Below are 8,741 nucleotides of genomic sequence, written 5' to 3'. Positions count from 1 at the left end.
CAGCTTCTAATATGATAAAACATCAGGTGTTTTTGTCAAGTATTTTGTAATATTGAATTCATGGAATTAAACCATTAAAATATACCTATAATAATTATAGGTAAATTCCCTTACTTCATTTTTAAAATCTAGCAATTCGAAAAAGTTTTACTTTGAGTTTTTACCTCACTTTAGTATTTATGTTGAACATAAAGGGAAAGGAATGGAATTTGGAGCATGAAATATTCAAATTTTGGCACTGTCCACTTAACCTAGCTTGTTTCTTACTTAACTCATCTGTAAAATGAGACACAGTTTACATACTGGATATTTCTAATTCACAAAATTTGAATAATGGCTCTTTGTTTCCCAAGTGTTTTTTTTTTTTTTTTCTCACAGTATTTGTTAATTGTTTATTTATTGAGAGACTATTTCTCACCCAAGATAGTCATAGTTTCATAGTTCAGGAACACAGGAAAGTAACAAACTTCCATGGAACTCAACCCAAAGAAATTCTTTGTATTCTAAATCACTTTACACTCTGAAAGATACCAGCCTTCCTCATCTCCTCAAAATCTTTCATGGAATCATAATTTCTGTAGAAATCTGCATATGCCTTCTTTCTTTGTTCAGCCACAGCAAACTTATAGAAAGTTGCAAACCCCAGGGAGACCATGAATGCTCCTGCAATATGAAATCGCATACATTTGGCCAGGAGGCCACGCATCTGAGGTTTTGCCAAAGCAGTGGACATGGTAGTTTTTCTTCTCGACTGCTCAACTGCAACATCCTTTCAGGATGGAGAAATGGTGTTTTTACATGGCACCATTCTTTCACATAGGTCAAAAACAGAGGCTAAGCATTATTGTCTTTTGTAAATGGTCTAGATGTAGAAATACAAAATTTCCACACATCTGACTAGAAGCTTGATTTTAGCGATGGGGATTCTTCACGCAAGTGACCTCTGAATTTTTGCTTGTCAAATTTCCTAGGCACATCTAGATGATGTATATGAATTTACTTGTGATGTGCAGACTGGATTATCAGCTAGCAATACCTTTATAGGCCTAATACAAGTTCAAAGCATTTGAAAAGCGCCACACTCTTGAATCACCAGAACCTTCTATCCAGCATCTCATTCTTGGATTCCTCTTCTGGCTCAGGGATCTTCCCTCTTGTCCATTTGTTCCTAAAATTTTTAAGCTTATTAGCTGCAGTCCATTTATAGCTTCTTCATAAAAGTTCTGCTCTCATTTCTGTACCTCGTCTGTCTCCTGTTGACTCCGGAAGAACTTAACACATTAATCTAGACTGTAATCACAGTAGATATGTAGCCACTAACCAGTGATGGTTCCAGATAAGAGAATATCTAGTGTTGACATTACTAGATATTAAAATACTGATGTTGCTAGATAATAAGATATATAAGTATTAGTATTTCCACACTTGCTGATATATTATCTCTTTAGTATTCCCTGCTTCTTCTGCTGCCATGTGAACTGCACCAGGAATCTTTCCCCACAATATTCCCATGCTCCAGAAATTAAATGATAGATCTTGGCATACAAGAGGCTTTCTAGAGTTATATGCTAGTGAGTTATATGCTAGCGCAAATGTCAGAATCTATGATTGCTCATTTCATTTGCTTTAAGTAGTAAAATATTTTACTTTAACGGGGAAGGAAAATGAGATGCAGAGATTATGTAAGATGCAGAGCTTCCATTCAAACCTTGTCAGCTATGCATTCCTTATCTTTATCCTGCAACTTTCCTTGTCTGGCATAAAGCACTGAACTTAGTCTAAGTAAATATGACATCCTTATTAATGAATTTTGTGTACTTAATTCACAATTAAAATATGGTATCTATAAAAATCTTAGCTATAATTTTTAAGTTTGTAGTATTTTTATGCAATTGTTTTAGCTAAGCAGCAGTAGGAGAAGCTTCAGCATATTGAACAAAATCATTAATGTTTGAAGTAATTCAAAGCATAATGAAACAAAAAGGCATCTATGTCTATCAAATAAAAAATAATAAGCCATCAGAAGAATATGATGTTAATCCTTAGGAAACATTTTGTTCCAGCCAAGTGCATGGTTTATTTAGCATGGGACACATTAATCAAAAACAAACAACTTAATAAGTATTTACAAAAATAAATTTTTAAAAACACATTTGTGGAGTATTTTAAATGATTTGGCAGTTTCCTCTACAGACTATTTGATAAGCAGCATTATGTATGTGCCTCTGAGCTTGTTATGTGTATACAGAGGGAGAGATTTAAATACAGATTGATATTTAAATTGTATGTGAATTCCTATTATCTACCATTTTGAAATATATAGTCTGGATTCCTCCACATGTCTGTCTATGCTTTTCAAGTTGCTTCACACTATATTTCTCTTTATTGTGTTGCTCCACATTCGACATCTCAGATTTTTGATTTTCAAGCCTCCCTGGCTCTCATTTCTCCTGTTTGCTCCTTGCTTTGGTCCCTTCATGAATTCTAAAAACTTGAACCTCTGGATGTCTATTAGCTTCTATCCTTATAGCAACAAGTTGAGATTTTATGAAATGTGAGATGATGCCATTATTAAATCTCTCAGCTCTTTTATCTATGTTTGCCACATTCACTCTGCGTATATACATATGTATATGTATATGTATTATGCAAACCTAAAAATATAATAATTTTGGAAATTAGGAAAACTTCTTTGAAACTGGAGAAATAGGTTGTAGCTATGACAATATGATATTCTCTCCCCCAAAGACAAATTGAGAATGGAATCTACGAATCCTTAAATCACAAATATTCCATGATAACTTTGGTGAGTGTTATAGACTGATTTGTGCCTGTCACTCCAGGCCAATTAACAGGTTGTAATTCTAACCTTCAGTATCTAAGATTGTAACTGTACTGGAGATAGATCTCTAAAGAGATAACTAAGTTAAAATGAGGTCATTAGGGTGACACAAAGAAAAGATGCCCATCTCCTAGTCTTAATGTTTGAATCCCCTCAAAATTCACATTTTGGAGGTGCCCAATGTCACAGTATTAGACAATGAAGCCATTGGGAGGTGATTAGGTCATGAGGGTAAAACCCACATGAATTGGACTAGTGCTTTTACAAAAGAGACTACACAGAGCTCTCTGGCTCCTTCTGCCATGTGAAGATTCAAGCAGACTTCTAAAACCCAGAAGAGGACCTGCGCCCAATCATGCTGACACCCCGTCTCACTCTTCTCACTTCCAAAACTGTGAGCCATAAATATGTGTTGTTTATAAGCCACTCACTCTCTAGTATTTGCTATATAGCACCTCAAAGGGCTAAACTCTATAGGGGAGCATAAAAGTTCTCCTCGAGCTTTTTAGGGTCCCTGGCTGCATCTGAAAATTAAATTGATTAAAAAATTTGTGAGTTGTTTTATGTAAAATGTGAGCTTTCATAAAGAAATGAAGGTCTGAAGAAATAAATTTGAGTTTTGTGAAAGGTTTGATGAAGAGTGGACAGTCATGGAGGAACAGGGCCCGTGCTCTGTGACAACCTGGAGGGGATGGGTGGGGAGGGAGGTGGGAGGAAGGTTCAGGATGGGGGGGACACAGGTATACCTATGGCTGATTCATGTTGATGTATGGCAAAAGCATCACAATAGTTTAATTATCCTGTAATTAAAATAAGCCAATGAAAAATTTTAAAAAGAATATAAAGTAAATACAGTGTAGAACCCCAGGGGAAACATAACAAGGCTTGTTTGGATTCTTCTTAGTATTTCTTTGTCTTCAGAGATAAGGATATGCGTGTATATATTTCGGCCTCCCTGATAGCTCAGATGGTTAAGAATCTGCTTGCAATTTGGGAGACTCCAGTTTGATCCCGGAATTGGGAAGATTCCCCTGGAGAAGGCAGTGGCAAGCTAATCCAGTATTCTTCCCTGGAGAATTCCAGGGACAGAGCAGCTTGGAGAACTACAGTCCATGGGATTGCAAAGAGTCAGACACAACTGAGTGACTTTCACACATGTGTATGTATGTAAGTGAAGAATCCCCCTGCCAATGCAGACCTCATAAAAGATGTAGGTTCAGGCCCTGGGTTAGGAAGATCCCCTAAAGGAATGATTGGCAACCCAGTCCAATATTCTTGCCTGGAGAATCCCCATGGACATAGGAGCCTGGTGGGCTATGTCCATAGGGTCACAAAGAGTCAGACAGTACTGAAGAGACTTAGCACACATGCATGCATCTATGTATGTATCTATTTATCTATGCCCATATAGTCTAAGGTATCATTTAAAGCCAGGGTTTTCATATTGATCTTCTGTATGGATAATTCTGTCCATTGGTGTAAGTGATGTGTTAAGGTGGCTTGCTATTATTATGCTATTATCAATGTCTCACTTTATGTCTGTTAATATTTACTTTATGTGTTTAGGTACCTTGTGTTGTGCACATATATATTTACAACTGTTATATCTTCTTTTTGGATTTACCCTTGATTATTATGTAATGTCTTTTTTTTTCTCTTGTTACAGTCATTTTTTGTAAAGTCTGCTTTCTGATACAAGTATTACGCTATAGTCAAAACTATGGTTTTTCCAGTAGTCATGTATGGATGTGAGAGTCAGACCATAAAAAAGGTTGAGTGCTGAAGAACTGATGCTTTTGAATTGTGATGTGGGAAAAGATTCTTGACAGGTTACTTGGAGAGCAAGAAGATCAAATCAATCAATCCTAAAGGACATTGACCCTGAATATTCATTGGAAGGACTGAGGAAGCTCCAATACTTTGGCCACCTAGTGAGAAGAGTCAACACGTCGGAAAAGACCGTGATGTTGGGAAACACTGAAGGCAAAAGAAGGTGGTGGCAGAGGTTGAGATGGTCAGATAGTATTACAGATTAAAAGCACATGAATTGGAGCAATCTCCGAGGTTTCCCAGGTGGATCAGATGGTAAAGAGAAGAGAATGGCTATCCACTCCAGTTTTCTTGCCTGGAGAATTCCACGGATAGAAGAGCCTGGCAGGCTACAGTCCATGGGTTCGCAAAGAGTGGGACACAAGTGAGCGACTAACGCTTTCAGTTGCAATTTCTGAGAGATAGTGGAGGAAAGGAAGAATCAGACCCCACCTTGGCCAGCCTTGCTCTTTGCCTGACTGCATTCCTAGCTTGTATTCTTCATTGAAGGCTCTTTCTTTGGCAGGGTCCCTCAGCAGAGGTCTCCCTAGTTATCTGTGCAGATTGGCTCCCACAGCCAATAAATGAGAGTAGTTTTTTGTTCAGAGATCCCTTGATAATGGAAAAATTGCCCCTGTCTGGGCTGATGCATCTCACCCTTGTCTGGTGCCTATGATGAAAAATAGAACATTATGACAGCTGACATTTTTACTGTTTATCCTCTTGATATGGTGCTGCAATAAACAATCAAAGTCTTGACTGTTACTTTAATTTTGGCTCCTTGTCTTAACTGACTCTTCCAACAATGACAGCTCAGCTCTCCCCAGCTCAGCTCTTGACTTAGAAGTTGGATATAAGAGGTATGTAACTGAACTTTAAGACTACTTTTCATTCCTGCTACAAATGAAGAATTGCAACCTAGAATAAATAATATGAGGAATGAGTTTTACCCTTCTTGAAACGTGTACATGAAGCTTGTCCTTCATTCTTAGGGGGTTGTGTTGGATACGATGAGTTAAATGTAGCTAATATTCTTACTTGAAAGTAATAAATGCAACTCTGGCTGATATTTCTGTTGATTAAGCATTACATACATTTATTAAATAACAAACATCAGGCTTGCTTTGTGGCTCAGATGGTACAGAACCTGCCTGCAATGCAGGAGACACAAGTTCAATTCCAGGAACAAGTTCAATTACAGTTCAATTCCTTGAACACAAGTTCAAGGTCAGGAAGATCCCCTGGATAAGGGAAAGGCTACCTACTCCAGAATTTTTGTCTGGAGAATTCTATGGACAGAGGAGTCTGGCAGGCTACAGTGCATGGGTTTGCAAAGATTTGAACATGACAGAGTGACTAACAAACACATTTATTAGAGGATTTAGGAAGTTTTAAAACTTTCAGAGGAGCTGGAGGACTTAATTCAGTAACAAATTTCCAGAGACAACAATCCTCATGCAGAACTGGTGTGACCAGGAAATAACATTGCTGCCACCAAGATGTGTATACAATGAGCTGTCTCTACTACTCAAGGAATACAAATTATTACCTTCACAGTAATCAGTGAAAGAGAGAGAAAGGATTTCTTAGTACCTTTCCAATTCTGTCCTTTTTCATACTGTTCGGGACAGAATTGGAAAGGTAAATAGATACAGTAACAATGGAAAAAGTGAGAGACTTTATTTTCTTGGGCTCCAAAATCACTGGAGATGGTGAATGCAGCCATGAAATTAATAGAAGCTTGCTCTATGGAAGAAAAGCTATGACCAACCTAGAGAACATATTAAAAATCAGAGATATTACTTTGCTGAATGGTCCATCTCGTCAAAATTATGTTTTTTCCAGTAGTCATACGGAAGTAAAAGTTGAACCATCAAGAAAGCTGAGTGCCAAAGAATTGATGCTTTTGAAATGTGTGTTTGGATAAAACTCGTGAGAGTTCCTTGGACAGCAAAGAGATCAAACCAGTTAATCTTACAGGAAATCAACTCTGAATATTCATTGGAAGGACTAATGCTTAAACTGAAACGCCAACATTTTGGCCACAAGATGCTAAGAATTAGCTCATTGGAAAAGACCCTGATGCTGGGAAAGATTGAAGTCAGGCGAGAAGAGGATGATGGAGAATGAGATGGTTGGATGGATCGCCAATTTGATGGACATGAGTTTGTGCAAGTTCCAGGAGTTGGTGGTGGACAGGGAAGCCTGGCATGCTGCAGTCCACGGGATTGCAAAGAGTCAGACATGACTGAGCAACTGAACTGAAATGAATTCTGTCCCAGCTCCTTGGTCAAAGGCAAGAAGTAGTGTGTATGACAGGCAGAGAGAAGAGCTTTGCAGAATCTATGTAGTCACATGGTTAACACCATATACTCCTAACCTCCACTGACTCTATCACATCAAAAAGCTGTGTGATCTTCTGTAAGTTTCTTAACCTCTCTGTACCTGGGATTCGTCATCAGTAAAATAAGAATAACATTGGCAAATGAGGAATAAATAATTGTTAATAAATAAAACACTTAGAACAATGTTTGGAATATATCAGCATTATTATTTTTCAATAATTTTAATTACAACAGAGACAAGGAGAAGTGATTCTCAAGTATCATTTGTTCCTATTAGTTGGGATTAGATTTTGACCTAATTTACACCTGATAAACAGAGAATTCTCCAAATATTCCATGACATCATGCTTTTGGGTAAGCATAATAAAAACTTCATCATAATAACTAGAAAGTATGTTTGTATATTGAGAGTATGCTGTACATTAGAATATACTGTATATAATATATACTCTCTATATATTACATGAGAATTAATGTTATTAAAATTTTGTGATTGTTTTCATAAATCAAGTCAGTAATTGCTGAAAAATATTGCTTAAGACTTATGTGTATATTAAAGATGGAACAGATGAGTGGAGATCTTGTAAAAAGCCACAGACTTCTGAGCTCTGATGCGTTAGAATTCATACCTGATTAACAAGCTAGATATACTGAAACCAAAGGATTTGGAATCGAGGAACATATTGCAAGGAGTGCAAGCCTGGAGGAAGGCTTTGAAGAAAAAATTAACTCATGAAATTGGAGACAAATGAATTCTAAATATAAGAGTGGAAAAAGTGAAACCCCACTAATTTTTGTCTTTTTGTTTCTGTCTCTGGATCAGTGAGCTTAATTCTTCACTTCAGTTAAGGTTTTGTAAGAAGAATAGAGGGGAAAAAAAAGTTATTTCCTTTGAACCTTAAGGCTATGGTTTTAATGTAGTATATGAAACCTTTTCTTGTTTACATTGGGGCTTTCCAGAAGGCACTAGTAGTAAAGAACCCCCCTGCCAATGCAGGAAGCATGAGAGGTGTGTGTTTGATCACTGGGTAAGGAAGAGGAGGGAATGACAACTCACTCCAGTATCCTTGCCTAGAGAATCCCATCTTGTTTATATTTGTTTACTATATTTACTATACTTAAATTGGATGGTAAAATAGAACAATATTTTCCTCCATACTAGAGATGTGCAACATTCTTTAGGGTATACAGTGAAAGTTGAAGGAAAATTAGCAAAAATAATTGGAGAACAAGTTTTATTTGGAAAAATATAATGTAAAATGCATTATTATTATTACTATTATTTAGTCAAAAACTATCATATTAATTAGGTATATGTGATTCAGTAAATTCATATTCTTACTAATTATGTCAACTATTTTGCTCATGTTCTAATAATTATTTGCATTGACTGAATTACTACCTCAGGCTTCACCTATTCAACAATATGAGCTCAGTGCCCACCCTCACCCTTCCCAAATTATAAGAACATTTTAGAAAGAAAGCCCTTTCTTTGATAATGTTTACTAATAATTTAGCTGCAAAAAATAGTTTCTAATATTTCCTTTTTCATGCAGAAATTTCACTAACTTCTGATAAAACATAAATTGGTGCATATTTTAAACATTAAGTTTACTTGACCAAAAATCAGTTCAAATTGGGCAGCATTATACTGGAAGTTAAATAAGCAGGGTGACAATATACAACCTTGACATACTACTTTTTCTATTTAACTTATATGCAGAGTACATCATGAGGAACACTGG

At 36.6% G+C, this 8,741-nt stretch overlaps 1 pseudogene; it reads right to left on the bottom strand.

Annotated features, from left to right (window-relative positions):
* Nucleotides 1-508: 508 nt before the first annotated feature.
* Nucleotides 509-733, bottom strand: LOC148774965 (cytochrome c oxidase subunit 6C pseudogene; annotated as a pseudogene).
* Between the last annotated feature and the right edge of the window lie 8,008 nt (nucleotides 734-8,741).

The sequence above is a fragment of the Moschus berezovskii genome, chromosome 18, assembly GCF_049115385.1.
Source record: "Moschus berezovskii isolate FMDL1 chromosome 18, NW_MosBer_1.0, whole genome shotgun sequence".
In the NCBI taxonomy this organism is placed as follows: domain Eukaryota; kingdom Metazoa; phylum Chordata; class Mammalia; order Artiodactyla; family Moschidae; genus Moschus; species Moschus berezovskii.
This window is presented reverse-complemented; position numbering and strand designations above follow the sequence as displayed.